General features: G+C 40.2%; 1 long non-coding RNA gene across 1 annotated transcript; it reads right to left on the bottom strand.

Annotated features, from left to right (window-relative positions):
- Positions 1 to 12870: 12870 nt before the first annotated feature.
- Positions 12871 to 24483, bottom strand: LOC120432832. The gene is made up of 3 exons (XR_005608112.1): positions 23226 to 24483; positions 22892 to 23029; positions 12871 to 12927 (listed from the first exon to the last, which is right to left on the bottom strand). It is a non-coding gene; the product is annotated as an uncharacterized LOC120432832 (long non-coding RNA).
- Between the last annotated feature and the right edge of the window lie 1653 nt (positions 24484 to 26136).

Below are 26136 nucleotides of genomic sequence, written 5' to 3' on the forward strand. Positions count from 1 at the left end.
GCGTTCACAAAGTACAGCCGCGTAGAGACAACATCCTCACTGTTGACTGTTAGGATGAGAGAAGGGGAGACAGAGTTAAATAGCTGATATGTGTCAGATATAGAGCCAACATTCACGCCCAATATAGAATGTGCACAATCAAGGACCGAGGAGACTGAATAAAGTTGCATAGCATGATGAACTGCAACGGACTGCCAGTGCATTAATAATGAAATATACAGTATATTAATTGTACTTATTCACTTCGCAACTTAAACTTTGGGGAAGCAGATAGATAGATAGATGATAGATAGATAGATAGATAGATAGATAGATAGATAGATAGATAGATAGATAGATAGATAGATAGATAGATAGATAGATAGATAGATAGATAGATAGATAGATAGATAGATAGATAGATAGATAGATAGATAGATAGAGGTGTATCATGAACATCCACTCTTTCAGGCCTAATGCATTCTAGAGATGTATTTACAATATTTTACAGGTTTGTTAACTAAATCACTGTGATACAATCAAACATTAAACATAAACCTACATGCATTCGCATTCAACCCATAAGAAAGCATCTACAGGCTTCTAGGTCACCTTAACTCAAAAACCTCCTCACTGTCTGCCAAAAGGCAGACATAAATCTCATCCAATACGCATTACCCTAACATCTATAATCTAATATGTGTAAACAGGTAGTCCTTTAGAAACATGCCTCTCAACAGGAAAAAAAAATGGGTTACATAAGATGACCCCACCACCACTGTTATCTTTTCTGGAGGGAAAGATGTATACACATGGGTGTGAAAGCTAAGTGCTGCATATGTGTATGTGTGTGCATTTATGCTGGGTAGCATAGGAATTTGCCGTATATCAATACTTTTGTGGCACAGATGAAGAGTTAAGTTGTCCTAAGGGGAAGCAGACCACCAAATATCCTCTTTCTCACAATGCCCTCGTCAGCTATAAAGCAATGAGGCATCCTTTAAGATCTCTGTTTCTCTGTGTTTGTTGGGACTGGGGAGAGGGGTGTAGAGGAGTGTATAGAAGTGCTGAGCTCGGCTTGGCTGGAGGCCAGGGGAAGACGCTATGCCCGAAGCCAGAGTATTTTCTTCTCAGACAATGATACTTAATTAATCCCTTTTCCTGGATTTTGTCAACAATGCCTGGATTAGCCCTGTCTCTTTAATTCTCTGTGTGCTGGAAGAAAATAGGGTGTTAGCTATCAATGGAGATATAAAGACACTATCCAATGTCATTTAGGCTCTAATTTTTACAGATCCTCTATATCAATGGATATCATTAGTAGCCAGCTATAAAATGAAACACAAAGGCTGACTAGCTGCCTTTTTAACATCTGAATGCATGGTAAGAACAAAAAGGAATGGATGTTATAAAGGCTATTTTTATATCTTTTCTGTCTAGTATAAATAGTAACATGTAATGACATTAATAACATGACATAAATAGGATGGGTCACATGAGAAAAGGCTCAAAAGTAAAATGCAGGGATTAGCCTAAACTGACATAAGGTGATTTTCACTCTCAATTGTCTGCTGCCTGCCACATAATGCACCTACCTGCCTTCCTTTCTCTTATCTGAGCAATAACTCCTCCTTTTCTTTCTGTTTCCCATCATTCCTTTTCCCCCTCCAGATACCCCTCAAAAGACACAAACCTTGTCTTTTCCTGCCACGTTAGAGAAAGGCGATGTTACGTGATTGAAATCTGTATGCCAGACACAGAGAGTTAAACCCACATAATCTCCTTTCACATTTAACACACACATAGTCTATCCACTCTGTAATCGCACTGCTGTGGGAGGCTGATGTCCGACTTCCCTCTTTTCCATGCGTGTGTGGGTGTGAAGCGGAAGGGAGCCAGGCAGGAGCGCAATATTGTAGACAGGATATGGGTGGCTGGTTGGGGGAAAGGTTCTCGGGTGCAAAGGTGTTCGGATGCAACTGAGTGACCGAGCGTGCATCTCAGTGTGTGGTAAGGTGAAAGGGATAGAGAGGTTAATGTTAAATGACTGCCTCTGCTCTTGATGCCAAACTCAACCAACAGCAGAAAGCTACGATCACTTGTGCATGTGCAGAGCGTGTGACTGTAAATGTATGTGTGTACGAGTACGGCAGAGAGGAGATAGTCATTGTTGGAGCAGATCCTCTCTTCAAAAATCTGAATTTAGGTCAAGTTCAATCCATGCTACCGTTTGAATCCATGTCAATCACTTTCACAGGCTGCTAGGCTTACTGATCTGCACTTTCAGCACCACGGAGAGCACCACAATGTATTTCTGGGGGATGAACACAGAAGTGCTGCCATACTTGGAAAAGAAGGAGAAAACTATTAGCAGGTGACACTATTTGGAAGTAAAATATTTTCATGATAAAGTACTAAGTATTGGTTAAAAAGTATTCATAATTACACAATTGTTCACTATTGCCATCATAATATTAATGTTGCCCTTCAGCTCACTTCGAGTTTACCATAGCCTGCTTTGCGTGTCAGTACTTTTCTCCTCACACACCTCGCACTTCACAATTGTGACATAGTTGTCTTTAATCTTAAGGTCTTACCAAATGAATTCAAACAGTATTTGAGTTCATAGCTGTTGGGATGAAGTGATTTTTGTGGAAATGTTTGACAGTATGTATTGCATATGTACACTATGTGGACAAAAGTACTGAGGAACCTTTACATTATCTCTACAGGAGCTACTCAGCCATGGAAACCCACGCTATAAAGTTCCTCCCCACAGAACACCACTTTTCAACAACAGGGGCTTACTAAGCAGGACAATCCACTATCCATGAAAAACTCACAACAGAGGTTTGACCTGTCTCCCATACTCCTGATAACAAGCCAGTTTCAGTGCACATGAAATGTTTACAAAATATTTATATTCTCATTTAAAAGGCAGTGTCCTTAGAAATGTCACGGCTGTTTTAATATTTAATACAAAAATCCCTAAAACGCAAAGACTGTTGGGCTAATATATATCACCTAAAAAATAGCTTTCTTTTTAATCTTATCAGAATATATCTGTTTGAACGCATGAAGGCTATTCCATGCAGGAAATTGCAAGAAAACTGAATATTTTATACAACAGTGTGTATTTCTACCTTCACAGAAAAGAAAAAACTGGATCTAACCAAAGCCAAAAAAGAAGTGTGAGGCTCTGATGCACAGCAAAGCAAGAGAGCAAGTACAACTTGTTCTGAGAATCAAGAAACTCACACATCCTCAAATGCGAGATTCATTGTATAGTACCTGCAAAAATAATTTTAAAAAAATCTCAAATCAACAGTGAAAGACAGCTCTAGGTTTGTGGCCTATAGACAGAGGCCATAAGAGGCTGGCCACTAAATGGAAAAGATTAGGATGAGTGAATGAATTTGGATCTAAAAATGAGATGTAGAACAAATAAAAGATGCTGGAAGATTGACTGCCATGTAAAACAGTTTTTGTAAAGGCTAAAAGAGATCTAAATGACTGGAAGACTATTCCTCCATTTTGAAATGCCACGCCTAACCTTGTCAACACTGTTTGAATAAAGTCTCTAAACTCCTATGACTCCTGTAGTAGAGCTGTTTCACTGAGCTTCACCTCTACACCAACAAATTTCAGCTTGGTGGCCTTCAGGAAAAACTCTAGTATTCAAGTTGCTTTAAATATAATAATTCTAAGTGTCATTTGGCATTGCAATAACTTGGTATTGGCAGCAGTGGGCACCAAGAGAGAACAGTCCTGATTGAAAGAAAGCAACAAAGCCAGATAAGAACAGTGGCACTGGTGCATATCACAAAAAATCAAAGGAGACAAACAGTTTGAGTCCTGCTTCATTTCATTTTGTTTTTTTCTTGCTCTTTAGTTTTGTTGTTGTTGTTTTTATTAATATTATTGCTGTTTACTTTTGCTTTCAAATATTGGTTATTTCATTTTAAGCACCAAAACTTTGCTGGACTTTCACAAAGATGATGATATAGAATAAAATATGAGTTGGAATCTATAACCTTTCTTTCTGTTCAGTATATTATTTTACTAATAATTTTAATTACTAATAATTTTACTAATTAATTACTTAATTAATCTGGGGAAGCTAAAAATAGATAGATAGATAGATAGATAGATAGATAGATAGATAGATAGATAGATAGATAGATAGATAGATAGATAGATAGATAGATAGATAGATAGATAGATAGATACCCAAACTGCCAACAGGTACACTCTTATATAGTGGTGGTTTTCTTTGATTGCTGTATTTGAATCATTTCTAAAGGGTCAAAGAGGTAAAAATTTCCAAAAAAGGTGCCATATGAATAAATGAACACATGAAATGAAGCCTATAAAGGCATTTATTCCTTTTCAAGACGTTTAATAACTTCCCAACTTCTGAGATTTGGTATATGAACACTTATGAGCTTCCTGAACCCCAGGCAGTGAAGCTCTAATACAAGATATCCTGTTCAAGTATAAACCAACCTTAAAAAATCAAAATCGTGATGAATCAACAAAGATGGCTTAATTTTTTTTTTTTAACAATTCACTTAAATTTAGAGGGAAAACCTCTTAGAAATTAGTAGCATAGGATAAACGGGCTAATTGTTTTATTCTATGGTATAAATCCAGGTCACTGAGTTCACACACATTCATGCACACATGCAAAAACACATGAAAGCAAGCCCAGGCCTTCACTGCAAAAATGACAGCCTCCAGCAGAAAAGACCATCAAGATGATAGTGGCAACCACGTGTCTTATGGCAGTAATGGTTTAAAGCCAAGTACAGAAAATTAAAAACATACAAATAATAGCTGCCAAAATGAGGTATCTGCTTTAAACTTATCAAAAGTAACTCTGTACTGGTCATGGGTATCACACAGATACATTATACATATGGCGAAGAGCTCTTGTTTGCTGTTGGGCTTCCCTGGAGCCTTGACCTCTTTAGGATATCTGACAGGTGAGATGTTCAAATTGGACAGCAATTACAGAAATTATTGTGATCTAAACAAATAGCAGTTAGCTGCATTATACCGCATGATCCATGACATACTGTATACTAACTTCCCAATTCAAAGCTTCTATGAAATGTCAGTGAACTGCAGACAACCACTGGAAAACTAAAGAAAAATATCTTTCTGTCAAATATTATAACAAATTGTTAATAATTTGTGTAAAGTGACATATAAAAACATGGGGTACAATAATCTTGCTTTTCCTCTTTATTTGGGTAACATCTAACCTCAGATGTTATCTGAGTCCTTTCACTGCCCCAGGCTCTCTTTTTCTTTTTCCCAAGCAGAGGAATAAGGAGCCAGGAAGCAGCACTCATTCATTCATGAACAGTATTTTGATTTTCTTCTTCAAGCCTCGATGCACTGATTACAATGAAGAAGGTCAAAGTGATTTTGGGTGAAAAATCTTTCCTGCTGGATGAACCCTTCAATATTTTCCTCATTTGTTCTCTCCTCTTGCCCCCTTTTTAAATTCGTACTTTTCTTTTTGTCCATGTATCCCTTTTGGTGCTTCTTTTTAACTCCAGTCCATCTCAGCAATAGACTTAAATACATTTTGCACTTTCCTTCCATGCTTTTGCAGTGGATATAAAACTGGTGTATGAATATGTATGCTGGAGAAGCAAGAATATTGCCTATGGTGAACCGCTATGCATAATGCAGCCTTTTCTGTCTCGTCTACATTTATTCAGACACACACATTCATACCATCACGTGCACAGAGAAACAGGGCTATAAATTCCTCCTTCTCCCTCCCTCTTTAACTCTTTCTCCCCATAAAACAGACGCACGCAGAGTCACATAAATACATTCTTAATTGCAAGTAGATTTTCAATATGCAGCACTACAGATAACGGCCCACAAAACCATTCAGGTCAAATAATAGCCAAAGCAAGTCTTTGCAGTGATGATGCATGCAAAAAGCAAAACATAAAAGACATAAGACATGATCATGTTTGATGGAGGGGAGGGTCTCATTTAGAATAAGATATCCATTATTGCTGCATGGCAATGTGTCAGTATAGTTTTGCGTGCAGTCAGTTAACAGTGTCTCATATAGTTTCATTAAACATTGCAGTTAAAAAAGAGAAAGAAAAATTCTGGATTGAATATAGGTGTGTGTGTGTGTGTGCTGAGGTGCAGGGTGGGGGGTGGGGGGTTAAAGCCCTGCATACAACTTATGTAGTGTCAGTGAAATATTAGGCAGCCATTTCAGTATTTGAAAATTCACATCTCACACTTCAAAAAGATGATTTCCGCTGTTGAAGTGAGTATCAGAGTTGTGGTGATGTGTTTTTTTTTCTCCTCTCCCTCAGAGACAGGGCCATAAGTTGTTTGATAGTAAGCAGAACACAAGAGAGAGGCGGAGTGAAAGAGAGTTGATTGTTACTATGGACTGTGTTAGTTTCACTGCTTTTAGGGGGGGGGCTTACTTATGTCCTAAGACATGAAACATGGCTTTCTGTCAGGGAGAAACGGGCTACCGGACACTACTTTGAGCAACCTGTGTAAGCGGTCAAAATCGATCTCGGTGTGACTTGTTTACTTAAAAAAGACCCTCATTATCCTTAACCGAAAGCACAAATCACCGAAATCATTTCGATTGGAGTCCAGACCTCACTTGTCGTAATGCTGAAACTTTCACCTCGCACCAACTTGTCGACGAGGTTCATGTGTTTCAAAATACACAAAATGGCACAATGTTCAGACTGAATATGAGGCCGAATGGCTCGTTCGGATGGACGTGAGCAGAGCGACATTTGACAGTGAAACAGCCAAATATGACACGCAGTCCTACAGCTTTAAACTGTTGAGCCGTGTGTCTCCGACAACACTTTAAAGTTGTGTAGGCAGAGCCGGGAAAATTAGACGCAGAGCTAATTTTCCAAGTGTGACTTGGAAGAATTTAAGTGATATTTGACATGTGCATCGTAGATAGACTGGAAAGTGAATTCCAGCCATATAATTAAATCCAATCCGGCAGAACTGCGTGAACCGTGTACCAATAACCTCTGATGTTGTGTTTAGAGGGGTTTTAAAAAAGAGAAGGGGTGCCAAAGGAGAAGGTCACCTTTGAATGTCCTTCATTACCACGATTCTGGAGTAAAAAAATATATATATATATATGGAAAAAAAACTTAATCGATAAATAAAAAAACAGAGAATAAACAACTCCAGAGATGGTGTCTTACTTCTATCAGCCGCTAAGTTTTCCAGTCCAGAAACAATACATCCGAGTCAATCGTGCGGGTGTAGCCGAGAAGCCACCAGAGTCTGACTCATACCGCAATTACAGGGCTCCCCCTCCAAGCACTTCTCCACTAGTCGGTGACTGTTTTGTTTCCAAATTTACACACAGCCCGCGGTGTGCGCACATCAGCGGCTCAGGCCGCTCTCAAGAATATGAAGGTGTCCCAAAGGAAGGCGAGAACACTGACAGGTGATCCTCTAGCAGATACCCAAAGGAGATACCCAAACTATTCTTCATACTTAACTTGTGTCGAAACACTCTTTATATGTCGTACACCAAGTCAGAATGTAAAAACAGTAAAAGTCAAAAGTGGCATAATTTAATATCAGAGCGCTCAGACACAGAGCAGATAGGGACACACTGCATTCGACTCTAAAGGTTAAGAAAGAGAAACACACACGTTTAAATAAAGTTCTGAAATAATATATAAGTCTACGTGTTTTATAGCTATGTGGGAGGAACAGCATGATGCAGACGGTTAATTTTACGTGTGTGTTGCAGGAGGCCTGTCGACCAAAACTGGATAAAACCGGAATGACGTTAATTGATGAAATAATTATAGCAAGAGCTTAGTCCGTGTCCATGTCGATCACTACATGGCGTTTTCCTTGCAAATTGTAGAAATACTGATCGAAATTCCTCGAATTCCACTCTGTACCGTGTGCCCCATTTCTAACAGTTCTTTTTAAATGTATTAATTGCAATAATGGCTTCAGCCCTTTTCCAGTTTCCCGGGCCCTATTATGGCCTGTCAGGCCTGACAGAAGATTCCCCCACAGCCCTCAGCTGTGTTTGTCTCAATCTTATTTCCATAAAATGACAAGCAGCCTCCCAAATCATGACAAAGAAGAATGGCTGTACTCCCCCTCCCTCTTCTGCCTCTGTCCCCCCATCCATCCATCCATGCATCTATCTATCTATCTATCTGTCTATCCCTGTTCTCTCTCCCTTCTCTGCAGGTGTGCTGGGGGGGGACGCCAAACCAACAGTCAAGAATGACTGAATGAATGTTTAATTAATGAAAGAAAGAAACGATAAAGTTAAATATCTCACAAAATATCATAACATATAGCGAATCCTCATAATCATGTTTATAAAAAATAAAAAAGACAAATTGTGTGCCATTCTTGGAGGCGCGGCCGAGCCAGCAAAATACGCAGTACTAATGCATATGCATGTATGATAATAGACCTACGCTTTCCCTTATTTTATAAAAATCAAACATATATAAAACACTCAGCGACCCCATGAAACAACAAATCACTGTTGGATCGTGCACAACGATGGGAACATGGCGTAGGAAAAACAACGGAAAAATGGAAGTTTGTTTTCCACCGCGTTATCTACATCTCTCCCATCTCAAGCACTCTTTCCGCTCCAGTGGCTGTTTGCAGCCCCCAACCCTTCCTCCCCTCCCCTCCACCATACACACAGACACACACTCACATCTCGTTCAGTCACGGGACAGGGCGATGTACAGTCTGTATAATCGAAATAGACCCTGTAATCCAATTACATACAACAAAAACAGCACAGAAGTCCTCGCCGCAGCTGCAGCCTGAAAGAGGGCACTGCCAAGGCCAATCATGGCGACTGGCATGAGCATGAAACAGGCGCACTGCCCACAGTTATAAAGACATTTTTGCAACTTTTCTTTAATTTGTGAGATTAAAATGGTTTAGAATCACGTGTATTCGGTTATAGACCTGTGCGTAAAGGAACGAAAGAACATTTAGTGTAAACACTAAACACATTATTTCATTGTGTGGCTTTCATGAAGTGTTTGGAAATTAGTAGACAAACAACAGAAGATTTTTTAAATTTTAAAGGGAAAAAATGAATCATTACTTCGCATCTGCAGTATTTAGAGCGAAGCCAATCAGTGAAATCTGGTGCCACAGAAAATGGTGGATGAATAATTAGACCAGGGGTGATAACAACCGAGCCTGCACACGCTGACACTCCTATATTTTGCCAAAGAAAATAAACGCTAGTATATGGCATCGTATTTTAATTATCCAACTGGGGCAAATTATCTGCAAATTAAAGGCCAGTGGTCAATACCCAGTTCACACGTCTATCATAAAACGTATTGACCCTTGTTGCCTCGCACCCGCATCCAACCAGCACACAACGATGTTTATGCAATAGTTCAGCGTTCATTCAAAAAGAAACTGAGAAAAAAGATTCTTTAACCTCTAGGGACCCCCCTTCTTCCCTCCTCCCGTGTCACCTAAGCTCCCCGTGTGCGCATTCTCGCGTACACAAACTCACACCCTAACATCTTTTTTGTGCTTCGACGGGACAGCAAAAAAAAAAAAAAAGTCAGCAAATATATTAAACTCCTCTGCCTCCTTGGACTTTTGCGAGTAAACAGTCTACAGCTGTGTCCAGCATCAGCGCTCGAGGTCGCCCCTTTATCCGTGCGCGCGCCTGCAGATCCTTATCAGTCTCTCCTCCTATTCAACAGCCTCCATATTCACGACACCTCCACATATTCATCATGCAAAATGCAAATGCCGTTATCTTTCTTATCTCAACGAAAAGCAGTGTGCACTTCAGAGATCTTTGTGCTTTTTCTCTATTGTCACCCGACGGCAGGGCATGTTGATTTTATTCTCCTAATGAACCCCCCATTTTTTATCATTTTAATAATATCATCAGATAATCACAGTGAGGACGTGCGATGAATCAGCCATCATGTTCTCTTCCAAAAATCATGGCTGCTCAGGAAAGCATCTTCGCCAAACATAAACAAAAAAAGTTACAATTCTTCCTCTGACGGCAATTTTGGAGTTTGAGTCATTCGTTTTAGACGTTAATTCGTTTAGTCCAACACAATTCATCACCCGGACAACGTAACAAACATGCACAGACAACTTCAGCATTGCACTGGTAAGGGGACAACATGCAGATGAGCAACACTTGAAGAGACACAATTCAAGCCTACCTTCTTGCAAAGAATACAGCAGAAGTAAAGTTACAAGCCACATGCCATTAAAAGCAGTTATATTTCACAGGAATTTTGTGCAGTCCCCAAGAAGAGTGCACGGCGCAGCGGTCGACCAGGCGAGGCTCCGTGCTGGACTGGTTCTGCTGATGCTCCCCGGCGGTCTCTCCAGCCCTGGTCCCACACTCTCCAGCGCCGAGAAAGAGGCAGCGGAGAAAGTACCGCCTCTGTTCCCTGTACTCTCCTCCCCTTACCGGGACAGGCTGCCGTTGCCCCACCCCCGGTATCCTAATGATGCGCCGTGGTGGAGAGGTGAGCCATAAGTACTAAATGGGGACCAAACGAAAACCACTGGCACCGCTGTATTACGCGCACTGAATAGATTCTTTAATCCGGTGATGGGATGGAGCTCCAAGTGCAAATTTCAAAATTCCCCGACATACAAGTCATTCAAATTTTGTTTTCAGGCAAGGGACTTGAAATAGAAATGAAAATGCTCGCGATTTCCCATGCAAATCAGCCTAAGAATTTCCATAAATCGCTTTTTATTGTCGTTACACTGGTGCACTTAGAAAGTAAAAGTAAATTCTCCACAGGATCAGTTGTGGCATTGGGAAAACAGGAAACTCCATTGGCAAGCGCGAATTCCACACCCGGAGGAGGAAAAAGAGAACAGAGAAGCTGCAGCCTCCATATCCTTCTAGAGGGAAGTGGGAATGATGTGCGCTGCGCACCTGCATGTAGCTACCAACAGTGGTGGCGCTGAAGTCACATTTGATACTGAACAGCAGACTGATATTATCTGCACTACACCTCACCACGGCATTGATGGATATCTCATTAAAAAAACAAATCTGTGTACATGCGCCTTTCTCTCACTGTAACACTCAGACACACTGAGGAGCTGCACTTGAAGTTGCTGTTATTGGTTTGTGACAACAGGTGTTTCTGAAAGAGGGGTCCAATACATTCATCTATCTTAACTACAGCTATTAAGCTGATGTATTTACCAAGCCATTTAAATGGCATGGTAGCAAAAAAAGTTGTGAAAAAAGTTGTGACCGGGGAATGTTTACCACTGTGTTGCATCACCTCTTCTTTCAACAACAATCTCTAACTGAGGAGACCATCTGACGCAGTTATGAAAGTGAAATGTTTTCACATTCTTGCTTGATGTAGGGCTTCAGTTGCTCAACAGTTTTGGGCCTCTGTGGTATTTTCTTTTCATATTTTTAGCAGTTTTCAGCTGAACAGCTACAGTCAGAGCGGTTCAGCTGTCTGATTCTTTTATTAAGAAGCCAATTTGTTTAGCATTGTCTTGCTGATATAAGAAAATGTTTATCTTAAAATAATAACCTGGATGGATGAATACCATTTATATAACACGCTACATTCATGGCACCTTTACACATGAGATTATTATCTATACCATGTTTTCCACTATAGCCCTGCACCATCACAGCTGCTGGCTTATATATGTGTGTGTGTGTGTGTGTGTGTGTGTGTAATTTATTGTTACTTTTTCCCTGTAACAATAAAATAACAGTTTAAAGATACACATATATTTGAACTGTGGTACTCCAGAGGACCCAGAGAAAATCAATCAGCCACATGGAATGACAAAGGTGACAGTTTATATGTATATTAAATACAGGGTGGGCCATTTATATGGATACACCGTAATAAAATGGGAATGTTTGGTGATATTAAAGTCCTGTTTGTGGCACATTAGTATATGTGAGGGGGAAAACTCTTCAAGATGGGTGGTGACCATGGTGGCCATTTAGAAGTCGGCCATCTTGGATACAACTTTTGTTTTTTTCAATAGGAAGAGGGCCATGTGACACATCAAACTTATTGGTAATATCACAAGAAAAACAAAGGTGTGCTCGGTTTCAACATGACTTTATTCTTTCATGAGTTATTTACGTTGAGTTTCTGACCACTTATAACATGTGTTCATTGTGCTGCCCATTGTGTTGGATTGTCAATGCAACCCTCTTCTCCGACTCTTCACACACTGATAGCAACACCACAGGAGAAATGCCAGCACAGGCATCCAGTATCCGTAGTTTCAGGTGCTGCACATCTCGTATCTTCACATACGACGACCAATCCACTTTCCAGGAAACTGTTCATCTAGGAATGCTCGGACCTGGCACCCATAATGTGGTGGTGCACCATCTTACTGGAAAAACTCAGGGAACGTACCAGCTTAAGTGCATAAAGAGGGAAACACATCATCATGTAGCAATTTCAAATATCCAGTGGCCTTTGGTTTCCATTGATGAAGAATGGACCCACTATCGTTGTACCCCATATACCACACCAAACCATCACTTTTGTTGTTCCAACAGTCTTGGAGGGATCCATCCAATGTGGGTTAGTGTCAGACCAATAGCGGTGGTTTTGTTTGCTAACTTCACCATTCACATAAATGGTGGGCTCTTGCTGAATGAAGCTAGGACAGCCACTGACGTTTCTTCATTAGTGACAGTTTTCTTGCGTCCACATTTTGGCAAATCCAACACTGAACCAGTTTCACAAAACTTAGCAAGCAGTTTGCTAACTGTAGCATGGGAGATGGGTGGTCTCATAGGGTGTCTTGCATTGAAATCTGCTGCAATGACCCGGTTACTGCGTTCACCAGATGTCAACACAATTTTGATCCGCTCCTCACGTGTTAACCTCTTCGACATGTCAATGGCTGTGAACAAAGAGAAACTTGTAAATAACTCATGAAAGAATAAAGTTACGTTGAAACCAAGCACACCATTGTTTTTCTTGTGACATTACCAATAAGTTTGATGTGTCACATGGCCCTCTTCCTATTGAAAAACAAAAGTTGTATCCAAGATGGCCGACTTCTAAATGGCCACCATGGTCACCACCCATCTTGAGGAGTTTGCCCCCTCACATATACTAATGTGCCACAAACAGGACTTTAATATCACCAACCATTCCCATTTTATTACGGTGTATCCATATAAATGGCCCACCCTGTACTGTTTGTTTAATTGAAATAAAGTAAAATCTTTAACTCTGGGATCTTATCTCATTTCCTTTTGTATTTGACCAAACATAGACGCTCTAAAGACACCAACCTTTTGGCCTTTAAAAAAGTGCACAAAAGTAACTTTAAGTTATTACAGTAATTAGTCTTAAGGTACAGATTATAACTGTAGAAATACAAAACGATTTTACTGTCTCTATGTCTCTGACAGGCCTAAAATTCTTGTCCATTCAGTACTGGTTTTTGGCCTTGCTGCTTGCATTCAGTGACTTCTCTGGATTATCTGAATATTTTTATGATAAGTAATGGAAATGATGAAGTGCCAGCATTCATTCCCATTTTATATTAACATGCGTTGTTCTTAAATTGTTCAACTATTTACCCAGGCAGTCATTCACAAAGCACTGTGCCCCTCACCATCTGTATTTGTGAAAGACTCTGGATATGAGACATTGATACCTTCAAATTCAAAAACTGTTTCTTAGAAAAAGGAAAGTTCTTAGTTTCAACATTTGATGTCAACTCTTTCCAATTTTCAGTTGAACACGGGGTTTTCAATGATTTGTAAATGATTAACTTCTACTTTTATTAATATTTTAGCTACACTTTTTGTAAAACAGGGTTGTATTTTGTCATATTAAAATCGCAAGTAAAACAGAATTATTATACATATGCCATAACCAAGTTGAGCAACTGTGTCTCAGGAGGTTGCACTGGTCGTGGGAAGGTGGCTGGTTCAATCCATGGCTCCTCCACACTGCGTGTCAAAGTACGTGTCAGTGGGAAAGACACTGAACACAACCACTGCCCCTCAATGTTTTGCTCCAAAGAAAACTAAAAATCATTATATAAATGCAGCCCATTTCAAAAATACGATTACCATTGTTCAGCACACTATGACTTCACACTACTTTCACCAGCAGATATGAAAAAGGATAAAGCTGTGTAAGACATTTTGCAGTTACACAACCATGTTTTGCATAAATTTACACTGAAGCTCAGCACAACCTAAACATACAGCATCAGAAATTTGGTTGTCCAACTAAATGGATCCTCCACTGATGTAGTGTCACATGCACCGACTGATTTACTGATAAGTGTTATTCATGTTTTGAACCACATTCTTGAGTTGATATTCTTAAAAAAAATGTTCAAAATAATTTTAGGCCATTATGTACTGTATTTAACCCTGTAATAATAATAATACTTAAAAAATTATACCAATATGCATTCTCAAACAAGATTTACTTCATCACCTGACTAGTCAGCACAAGCTTGGCTTACTGTTGTTTACCCATTTCAGACCAACCACAGAGGCCCCACTTGAGTCCACTCAGTTGTCCTACTCATCTAACATCAATCACCTTCTACTTGACATGAAGAACTCCCCTCTAACCTCTGCCATCACTCTTTCTGTGTCTCTCAGTGGTGCAATGTGATGTTCTGAGTGTCTTAACCAAAAGCAGTGCTACTTGTGGAAGCTGAGGAAAGCTGTGGCCTCTCTCCCTCCCACTGAAGAGCCGCTGTAGTGTGGCAGGCAAGGAAGCACACTGTGCCTCCACTCTCTGTTATGTAACAGGTGGAAACACACACCCACGCAACCTGTCTCTCTCTCACACACAGACCCACAAATATGAACACACTAACACCACACAACAAGAAGGAATTTTTGTTGAGAGCGCACAGTGGCGCTTTTATTTCATATTCTGTGTATCCCGATATGTCCTTATGTGAGTACATTTTCCGCTTTATGCATTTCGCTAGTTGAACATTTACAGCCTAGAGTGCACTGTGAGTGAGATGGGCTCGCTTGTTGAGAAATCCGACAGCCCTCAGAAAACATGATCTGCCTCTGGATCATGTATTCTGAGCCTCAATAGACCTGCTGTCCTAAACCAGCACCTAACACATTAACACTTCAACTAAGCTCTTTGTACACACAAGTCTCACCCAGCTGCCCTATCCTAACATTTCAAGGCTCCGCCAGGACTTCAAAAGGCAGTGTGGCAAGCTAGTTAAGGGGCTGATGTGAGCTGGCCTGACAACACCAAGCAGGTTATACTGTATGTCAGCCAGTGATCATCATGGAGACTGACAGGCTGAGGCGGGCCAGCCAGGCCAAAGAAAAAGCAAGCAGCTCCCTGACAGCTCTAGTGGCTGTCACTGTGGACAGGATCCAGGACAGGCTGCCACCACACCGCTAAAAACCACAGCAGAATGTGACTCATCTCCATCACTCCTCCATCGCTGCCCGGAGATAGGGAAGAAAATGGGAAGCAAGTGTATTAAGAGAAAGAGAAGAAGAGAGTTTGGGCGAGGAGGGTGGAAGAGAAACAGAGAAGGCTGAGGGAGGGGCAAGGTGCAGACAGAGAGTGATGAGGCAGATGAGTTAATGTCGATGTTAATGTTAATGTTCAGACAATCACAGCTCCCCTCAGGCCCTGACTACATGCTAGGATCATATTAGCGTTAATGTATCCAGTATTAATGCACAGCCCCTCAGCCCAATGAAACCTTAGAAAGGCTAGAATTAAGAAGGAGGGAAGAGGGTACATGGCATTGCTGCTTAAGCCTGATGCAAGGTCACAGGGATCAAAATGAGCAGAGCTGCAGGAAAACAGATGATGGGGTTAAATTATGTTTTGAGGATCAGGGAAAAGCTGCATTTGGTCATTTGTTGATGGGTCAGTTGAAGGAGTTATCCTTTAGAAGAGTGAAAATAGAATTTAAAAATACCAAAACTACAGTTTCCATTAAGAAGCAGTTCAGAATATGGTCAAAGTTAACGGGCGTGCTTTAGAACTATACCTCGGTGGAGCAGGATAACTGGATCTGCATGCATTTTTGTGTGTGAACAAGCCTCTGCATTAGGCTAATATGAATCACACACCACAATGCTGCAGTACATTAACAGGAAGCTGCCAACCAATGGAGTGTATTTGCCTTAAACCGAGCATGCGTGATTGTTGTAGCAGATGCGTTAAAGTGTATCAGCACATCAGAGTGCGTACGTGACCATGCGTCTGCATGACGGGAAAGCACAGGACATAGAATTCTGGCTGCCATCCTACCGTGCCGCGCTTGCATTGCTAAGTGTTTGCATGAGTGTGAATGTGCGTGCACGTGTGTGTGTTTTTGCATGCGAGCACATGCGCATGCACAAAATACACCAAGGGGTGCTAATTTATTCAAATGAGCTGGGGAGGATAACGAGACGATAGGGTGCAGGGCGGAGGACGTGTATGTGCTATAAGGGGGGACACCTTCTTTGGCTGGTGGTTCATCTCTTCAGCCCCCACCCCTCATCCACCCACTTGTTTTTTTAGGTTTGCAAATGAGACTATTTGCATGGCTGAGACAGAGGAAGGCAAGAAAGATGGTGGGGGAAAAAGGGAGAGACAAATATCGGAGACGTGGAACGTTGCGATTCTGAAGCAGACGGAACGCCTTCAGACAGAAACATACTGTGCCAGGGCGATACCACCACTTTCAAGATGGCTGCCGCTGGAGCCGTCCTCTGTGGGAGCAACCCAGAGACCGGCTACTCTTGCTCCATAGTGGGTGACATACAAACACATTTTCTAGCTTTGCGTTCCTGAAGCATAAAAAGAAGGAAATTTGCATAGCTCAGTAAAGGATTAACATCATCATTTGAAAGTGAATACATTAAAGACTTCAGAAAGTCAGCTTTAACAGAGATATTGATCAGAGATATCTAGTGACACCCAGTGGTCACAATTAAAGATGTTATCATTAGAAGATCATATACTGCTCTATATCCTGTATAGGCTGGTACCAGCAAACAGTATAGGACCAAACTAGTAAGTGACTCAACCTCAAGACGTTGGTCCACAGATCAATAACATGTGGCTCAGTGATCTATGCTTTTGGTTACGCTTACTGTACAAAAATGTAGTTATTCAAACAGTTTAAAAAGTAGTTACTCTAATTTAAATTAGCAAACTTTAAAGTAGCAAAATTTTAATTATGGCAAACATTAAAGACACTAGTATTCACATAGTGGTTTTATAGTTTTACTGACAATTTAAAGCTCTTAAACTACAAGCCACATTTATCCATTCACATGGTAGTTTAATAATTTCAGATACTTTATTTATCCAAATCACTCAATGTTGAATGCAGCATCTTTCCCAAGGACACTTCCGACATGCAGACCAGAGGAACTGGAAATCGAACCACTGACCTTGGGATTAGTGGATGACATGCTCTATCTCCTACCCAAAATCTTAAAGTCAAAAATCACATGTTCTAAATTTTCTTCAAAGTGGTCATACGGTGGATGTTTTTAAATGGACTTTTTCATCAAATTGCAACAAAGTCACAAACAGAAAACCTTGAAATAGACGGTACAAGTCCATGACTGGTATATAATGATGATTTTGCTTGGCTAATGAAAACCTTGAAGTTGTAGAGTAAATAGATAATACACAGAGTGCAGCAGTTAGGCTATCAGGAAACTGGTGAAACTGGTTAACCTAAAAAAACCCAAAACAACATACTCTAAAACTGTAAATTTGAATTTTCACTTAAACATTTGCTGTTTGTTACTTCAGATCATGTCAGCAATAAACTGATGCATAGCACAGAGAGAAAATGAGTGGTAGAGAGACAGTGAAAGAAGACAGAGACAGAAAAATAGATATGGCAAGTGTGCATGTGAGAGCAGGTGTTGGTAAATGTAATGAAGTTTACCTAATACAACATTTACCTTTAAGAAACATATTTGTTGGTATGGTGACTATGTGAGCTGCTACGATAAGACATGCGCTCACTGCAGCCAACTGGGAAAGAACCATTGAGAGTACTGAAAATATTCTGATAATATTCTGCTTCACTTATTTTCATTAGATATCAGTGGCAGAACAAAGTCCTATTTCAAACAGGTTGTTGGGAGACCTGAAAACAGCTGGAAGTGTTGAAGTCTTTAAATGTCAACATAAGCTACACGTTGGTCTAGCTTTTGAATCCTAACTCCAAAAAAATTGAGACACTGTGTAAAATATAAAAAAAAACATAAGACAATGATTTGCGAATCTCGTAAACCTGCATTTTATCGACAACAGAACATCGAAAACATACCAACCAAGAAAATGTACGATTTTGTGAATTAAACAGGAGTTATCCTGTTGAGACACTATCTCATTTCGGATAGTGTCTCAACTGTTTTGGAGCTGGGGTTGTACTTTTTCTTTTCTTTTCCTGTTGCATTTGTTTTTGTCCTGTCTTTAGCATGTCACTCATGATTTAAGCAGTTTAATTTTGAGTAGATACTTCATGCAAATGAAGTACCTTGCTCGTGCCAGCTTGAGTCTGCTTTGCTTTCGGAACTACCATAATTCTGCATGGTATAAATTTAACAAGGTGCTGGAAATGTTCGACAGAGATTTTGGTCCATATTGACCAGACATTATCACACAGTTGCTTCAGATTTGTTGGCTACACTTCCATGATGTGAATCTCTTGATCCACTGTATCCCAAAGGTGCTCTCTTGGACTGAGATCAGATAGCTGTGGAGGCCATTTCAATACAGCAAAGTCATTGTCATGTCTATGTAGAGGCCTTGGAGCTTGAGGGTCCTGCGCAGTATCTTAGCTGTTCCCAGAACTGTGTTCTTCTGGACAGAGATCAATGTTGTTCCTGGGATCTGCTGGAGCCACTTGCCTAGCTTGGGAGTCACTGCACCTAGTGCTCCAATTACCACTGGGACCACCGTTACCTTCACCCTCCACATCTTCTTGAGCTCTTCTCCGAGCCCTTGGTACTTCTCCAGCTTCTCGTGTTCCTTTTTCCTGATGTTGCTGTCATTTGGCATCGCTACATCGATCACTATGGCCGTCTTCTTCTGCTTTTCTACCACATCTATATCCGGTTGGTTAACCATCACCATTTTGTCCGTCTGTATCTGGAAATCCGACAGGATCTTAGCTCAGCCATTCTCCACCACCCTAGGGGGTGTCTCCCAATTTGACCACGGGACTTCCAGGCCATACTCGGCTCTGGATCGTCCTGGCTCCCCCTTGCATAGCATGTGTACCTCGTCAATCTGTAGCTGTGACAGCAGTCCCTTCTTCCGAATGTTGGAACACTGAGCTACTAGTTGTTTCGCTGTCAATGTGGATGATGGGTATCAAAGTATACTATATCTATCTATCCATCTATCTATCTATCCATCTATCTGTATGTATATATATATATATATATATATATATATATATATATATATATATATATATATAGAGATGGACCGATCCGATATTAGGTATCGGTATCGGTCCGATACTGACGTAAATTACTGGATCGGATATCGGCGAGAAATAAAAAATGTAATCCGATCCATTAAATATCAAAAAAGCACCTCTCAAAACTTGCGACACGGCGTAACTCGGCTCATAACCGTAGCAGGTCGGAGCAGTATGCCTCACGTCATAGAGCTGCTGTGTGTATTTGTAGCCTCACTAGCAAACCAGCATTTCATCTCCGAGGAAGTTATCCCAGAGAGAAGTAAAGCACGTGTGTAAGTTCATCTCTGAATGTTTGTAAAGCGTACCTGCGTTAAGCTTAACAACCGATATATGGAGCGACTGCCTCTTGCTCTCTCCCTCTCCTGCCGCTATTTCATGAAACTCCTTAATGATCAGCTGATCGGCTTTTCTGTCGCGAGTCCGTCTCTCTTGTTTGTTTTTGGCCCACTTTGCACCACAAGGAGGAAAACAGCAGCTGAACAACAGCAGCGAGTTTAACCTTGATAAGCTGTTGTTAGAATTTATTTAATATTACTTTCTACACCAGGATCGTTTTCTACGTAGCTGACGGCTGGTAACTGTGCAGGGGCGGATCTAGCAAAGTTTAGCCAGGGGGGCCGATAGGGCATTAAAAGGGAAAAGGGGGCACAAAGACATACTTTTCTTTCTTATTCTCATTTAAAATGTCTAGCTTGTAATAAATAATTATCTGAATCTTACACCCAAAGTTTTAATCTGATGTAAAATGTATAGAAGTCCATTACTGTATATAGTAACTGTTAAATGTCTAATATACCCCAGTAAGCTATAGTACTTTTTCCTTTGGGAAGATACCATCTGTGAATTCTGCAATTCTGTAGTAGAAAGATGTTGAATCTATTTAATTATTCTTGAAAAATAATTTATTTCTGTGCCTTTTTTTTCCACACTGCATCAAATTAAAGTTGATTATGTCGATTAAGCATCATGAAATGGAGGGTGGGCGGTGGTTCCTATTTTTTTTGCTGGGAGTTTGCAACCCTATTAGTTAGGTTGCTTAATATTTCTGCTAAGTACTCTTTAAAATACCAGAATAGGGAGGATGGAGTAGGTTTAAGTTTATTGGATTGATCAGTATTGCTGAACTATGAAATATTTTGGGTGCAGTGTATTTTTTACATACAGGTATAACAGAATAGCTTTAGTGTTGTTGTTTATTTAAACTTGAGTATGAACTTATACAAAATGCAGCAAGATATTAAAAAACAGTTTTATTGATTAAAAACACATTATATCGGATTAATATCGGTATCGGCAGATATCCAAATTTATAATATCGGTATCGGTATCGGACATAAAAAGTGGTATCGTGCCATCTCTAATATATATATATATATATATATATATATATATATATATATATATATATATATATATATATATAACTGATCAGCTGACCCCAGATTTTGTTTGGAGTATGTTTAGTTAAAAGTTCAGAGAGGTAGAGGGAGCTACTATCCATTTAGAGACTTAAAACAAACCATAAAATCTTAAAACCAATTCTATAACGTACTGGCAGTGTAAACGAGCCAAAACTGATGAAATATAGTCACGTTTACGTGTGCCTATCAAGAGTTGGGCTGCCGCAATTTGAACAAGTTGGAGACAAGAGAGCAGAGCCTGGCTGATACCAAAATAATGGGCCTTCTGGTGGAAGAAGAGAGTAGTGGAGTTTTCCAAAGGGCTAAGGTAACCCTTAAGAGAAGAACGAGGGTCAGGAGGTCCAAATAGTACAGCTTCTGTTTTTTGATCATTCGCATTTAAAAAAAATTAATGCCAACCATGATTTTATGTCAGCAAAGCAGTCCAGCAAAACGTTTTAAGAAGCTGTAGAATGCTTTTTAAGAGGAAAGTAACTTTGTCAATCATCGGCATAACAGTGAAATGAGATTCCATATTTCATGTTCAACAAACCAATTTAAGTTGGTTTCACCTTTATGGCATAGGTGTGTTATTTTGCTGACAGTAGTCATCAGAAGACTGGTGCACTGTAATCATGAAGGGAGGCGCATGATCAGCAAAAACACTCAGGTAGGCTGTGGTGTTTAATTCATGCTCAATGGTACTAAGGTGCTCAAAGTGTGGCAAGAAAATATCCTTTACACCAGAGGTCTCAACCTCCCGGCCCACGCACTTTGTTCAATTAGGTAAGTGCAGTGTTTGATGCAATCGGGGCAGATAACATGAAGCAGGAGAAGAAGAAGAAAAAGTAGTACTAGCAGAACAAAAAGAAGCAGAAGTGGATGAAGAACACAGACAATTTCAAGAAAGACGCATACTGCAGTATTTTTTGTTGAATTTTATGGAAATGTGATGTGCCTTATATGCAAGCAGAAAATTGCTGTGTTGAAGGAATATAATCTCAAGTGTCATTATGCAACTAAACACAAAGAGCGTAATGAGAATAACAAGGGAGAAGACAGAAAAAAATAGCAGAGCAGCTACAAAGACGACTACTATCCCTGCAAGAACTTTTCCACAATTCAGTAAGGACATTATGCGGTTAATGAATTAATCGCCAAAGCAGGAAAGTGATTCACCGAAGGGCAGTTTCTGAAGGACTGCATGTCGCAAGTTGCTGATATTACATGTCCTGAAAAGAACAGCTTGTTCAACAACATCGCTCAGTTGGCAAATACTGTGGCAGCATGAATGCATTATCAAGTAACATATCAAGTAACAGTGGAGTTACTGTCAGTCAGCTCAAAGCATTCCTGCCCATTCTCCTGAGAAAATCTGAGTAGATCAGCAGTTTCTAAAATACTCAGAAACCAACAAGCATCAACAATCACTTTTCTTTTCATTCTGATGCTCAGATTGGACTTTATTAGATTCAAGATTCTTTATTTACCTATTCTTTATTAGGTCTTCTTAACCATGTCTACATGGCTAAATGCACTGAGTCACTGCCATGTGATCGACTGATTTGCTATTTGGGCAAATGAGCAGTTGAACAGGTGTACCTAATGAAGTGGGTAGAAGAGAGTATGAGAACACAGGAACACTGCACCAACTAGAAGAAAAGACGTTTAGTTGAAAACAGCCAGTCTATGTGAGATCATAGGGTAGCTTGGTGCTAGGCGTTTATCAAGAATAGTTCAGGTTACTTTGTCAACACTTTCCCTTAAACTGTTTTGTCAAACTTTTCCACCCTCTCTCAGCAGTCACCCCTGAGTGCTGTCTCAGCAGTTACCAGCAGTTACTCTAAACGCTTATGAGAACAGTATCTGATCAGCGTCTAACACCTGTCCGGCATAATATGCATCTGTATGTGTGTTGTTCTCCAAACCTCTTCTTGGTGCAGAGATGTTATCAGTTCTAGTGAAGTGTGAGATAAATGGCTTCTCATGCTTACCTCAACCGAAGCCCTTATGTTATGGAGAGCAGCTGAACCAAGGCCCGGGGGATCCAACTGTTAAAACTGCCTTCCTCACCGCTTAGCAGTAAGGGCGGTAATTTTTACAGCTCGGTATTTTTCAGCAATTTCTGGGGCCTGAATGGGAAAAGAAAGGGAAAAGGGAAAGAGAGAGAAAAAAGAGCGCAGGGGGTCCTTGAGACTCAGCTGGTTGACAGCTCCTGTCTCTCTCTGTAACGACTTATTTATTCAGGGATAATTAATCAGGCGCAGTTTTATGGCGGTATGATTAATGCGCTTTGTCATTTGTGCTGCAGCGATGAAAATACAGTACCTATGATGCCGCTGCTCGAGTCTAACTGGCTCAGATGAAACGGCAAACAGGGGAAGTCCTGTTTGCCTCCCAGCAAGGAGCCGTGAAAGCAGGCCTAACTTTTGATGTGTGCATTCTCTTTCTGTAACAAAACAAAAAAGGAAAAACAACCACGTCAGGGAAATTTTTTCATATCCTGCACTATTTAAATACAACCTCGGGGCCTCTATTTATGCTTTGACGTTGACGCTGATGTAATCTGCAGAATTAACGTTCCTCGAAATTTACAGTTCGCGGTGTTATCTTTCAATGTAGTGCATTTTCCCCACACTTTTTGAATGTCTTCTCTTTAGTCAGCAGCTCCCTCCTCACGGCCCCGTCGTGCGAGTCCTTTAATCGTCATGCTGATCCGAGTGCGCCACCTTGTGGTTGTTTTTGTTACAAAGTACATGTGAAGTTCAGACGAATTACAAGTGGAAACCTGAACTATTGACCTCTGTCGAAAGAGGGATTTTAACGGCTCTCTTACGGGACTTTTTGATTGCTCAGTTTTTGGAAGGAAGAGTAACTGCAAATCAACACAAATTAGTTTCAAGTGAGAGATTTCCCGTAAACCTATGAATCACAAGCAATTACTAAAACAGAAGAAATTTCGAAGAACGCTCTTCCATCTCTCCACCTGAGGTCCTCGTGGAATTAAGACCGCGGCGTCAGAGCTGTTTTTGCGCTGTTTATTTGTGTATGTTTCCTCAACTGTCAGGAGGTTTATGCAAAAAAAAAAAAAAAAAAACTTGTGAAACTTGTTGGGCGGGTGCCTCATAGGCAAAGGGAGGATTTATTACAGGTTTGTGTGAGTCTAGTTCATTTCCTGTGGACTCTATAAGGCTAGAAAGGTGTCGTAAAAACACTGTCCACTTACCATTCTCTTTATCAGAGTGTAAACTTCATACAATTCTGCATACAGCCTTTTATATTATGATGGGGAGCTTGTAATGAAACCACTTCCAGGTTGGCTACTGAAGAGACGCTGTGCCTGGGATGGGCGTTTCCTTTCCGAGCAGACTTATTTTTGTTCTTTAAGGTGTCAAATGTCAGGTGATTCTTTTAACTGGAAGGCTATCATTCTCTGGATACCACTTACTTGTTTTTATTCAGTATGTCAAACACAAACAAAGCGTGGTGGCATACACTTTATTATTACAAAAGCCTTACATTCTTACACACATAACAGCTCACGGCAATGCCGTGTATTGCAAAATATTGGTTCTTCTCGGATTAGTAATCTTCTTCATCACCACGACTTGGCTGTTGACAAGAAAACAAATAAGGTCATTTTTCATGTAGGGGTTGCATTCGGTAATGCCTTTTTCATGTAATGTTAACATTAGCTTTATGAAGATTTGCACTATGGAGAAGTTAAAACCGAGCACTGTTTCATCATTTAAACGAGTTATTGTTTCATAATGACCAGCAGATGTCACTATAAATCTATCCGGCAATATCTTACCTTGGATTTGCCACAGTTTTTGATCTTGTTGCCTTGAGAAAAACAAAACCAAGTGATAGTTAGTTCCTAGCAAAACTTATGGATACTTTAAAAAAAATATTAATTAACATTAGAATCTTGTGAGTGATGCTGAAAAACCTATTCATACATTTATTACTTCTAGGCTGAACTACTATAGTTCATTATTATCAGGATTGTCTAAAAACTCCCTGAAAAGCCTTCAGCTGATCCTACTGCAGTGACAGTACTGACAGAGACAAGAAAAAGAGAGCATATATCTCTCTATCTTCACTGACTGTTCACACTCAGCCAAGCTTTCCAACCATGTCCTCGCCAATCCTCACCTTAGCTGTTCCATTTGTTAGGGCCTTTGTTTCTATTTACCTTTCTTTTCAATTGAAACATATAAAATCTTATACAAACACAAAACACAACACATATATGATGGGACTGCTGTCTTACCTGCCAACAGAATGATGGAAAGGAAGACAATGACCCCGGCAAAGATCAGCCCTCCAAGACGCAGAGTTTCATAATCTACAAATTCACAAAGCGCTCTGTCACTACACCATCACTTTCCACTCCTATATAATGAGTTTTCTTTCATTCACACCTCTTTACCCCCACCCCCCACCTGGTTCTTTTTACTTTTCTTCTTCCCCACAGACCCCTAATCCTAATAACAGAAATTGCCTATATCTTGCTTTCTACACGCTATGATGAGATACACTTTTTAAACACGTAGTTGCTCACCATATACAAAGTCTGCATCAGGGTCAACATCTGCACCTATTGAAGGACAGCGAGTGGAAAGAGATACACAGCTAGTAAAAACAGTTTTCTACAGACACATAGCTGATAGCTGCATCAAGCATAAATATTTTTGCTATTTTTCACTGTGTTGTGATTTGGACACATTCAGGGCCCAATTCAGTGTTTAATTTTGTGCATGTTGTGAAAACAGGGTGACAGTGTGAATTGGTCCATTGTCTGAAGGTGTGCACAGAAAGCAGGCTCTTCTGGCAGATCATAAGTAGCTTTAAAAATCCAAATGTTTCTTGAAATAATGATTCTGTACTCCATTATCAGTCCTTAAATTTGTATCTTATTTTACCGCCTCCCAAATGCACTATCATCTAATTTATTATGTCACCTTATTACCAAAAACCCAGAGGCATACTAGTAATGCAGACATTCTAAGTAAGCATGATTGACTATACCACAGTGCTTAAATGCCAGAAAGTCATATTTTCCATGACCAGTGTTAACCTTTGTATTGTTGTTCATAATATTAATAACAATAAAAAAGGGAACTTTGCGTTCCCCTGATATATGACTAACATGCTCCCTTGCGGTTCTGACTCAAAATCACAACAGTAAGGATAGTTATGACCTTGCAAATGTTATGTCACTCGAATGCGTCTG

This window comes from Oreochromis aureus, linkage group 14, assembly GCF_013358895.1.
Source record: "Oreochromis aureus strain Israel breed Guangdong linkage group 14, ZZ_aureus, whole genome shotgun sequence".
NCBI classification, from domain to species: Eukaryota; Metazoa; Chordata; class Actinopteri; order Cichliformes; family Cichlidae; genus Oreochromis; species Oreochromis aureus.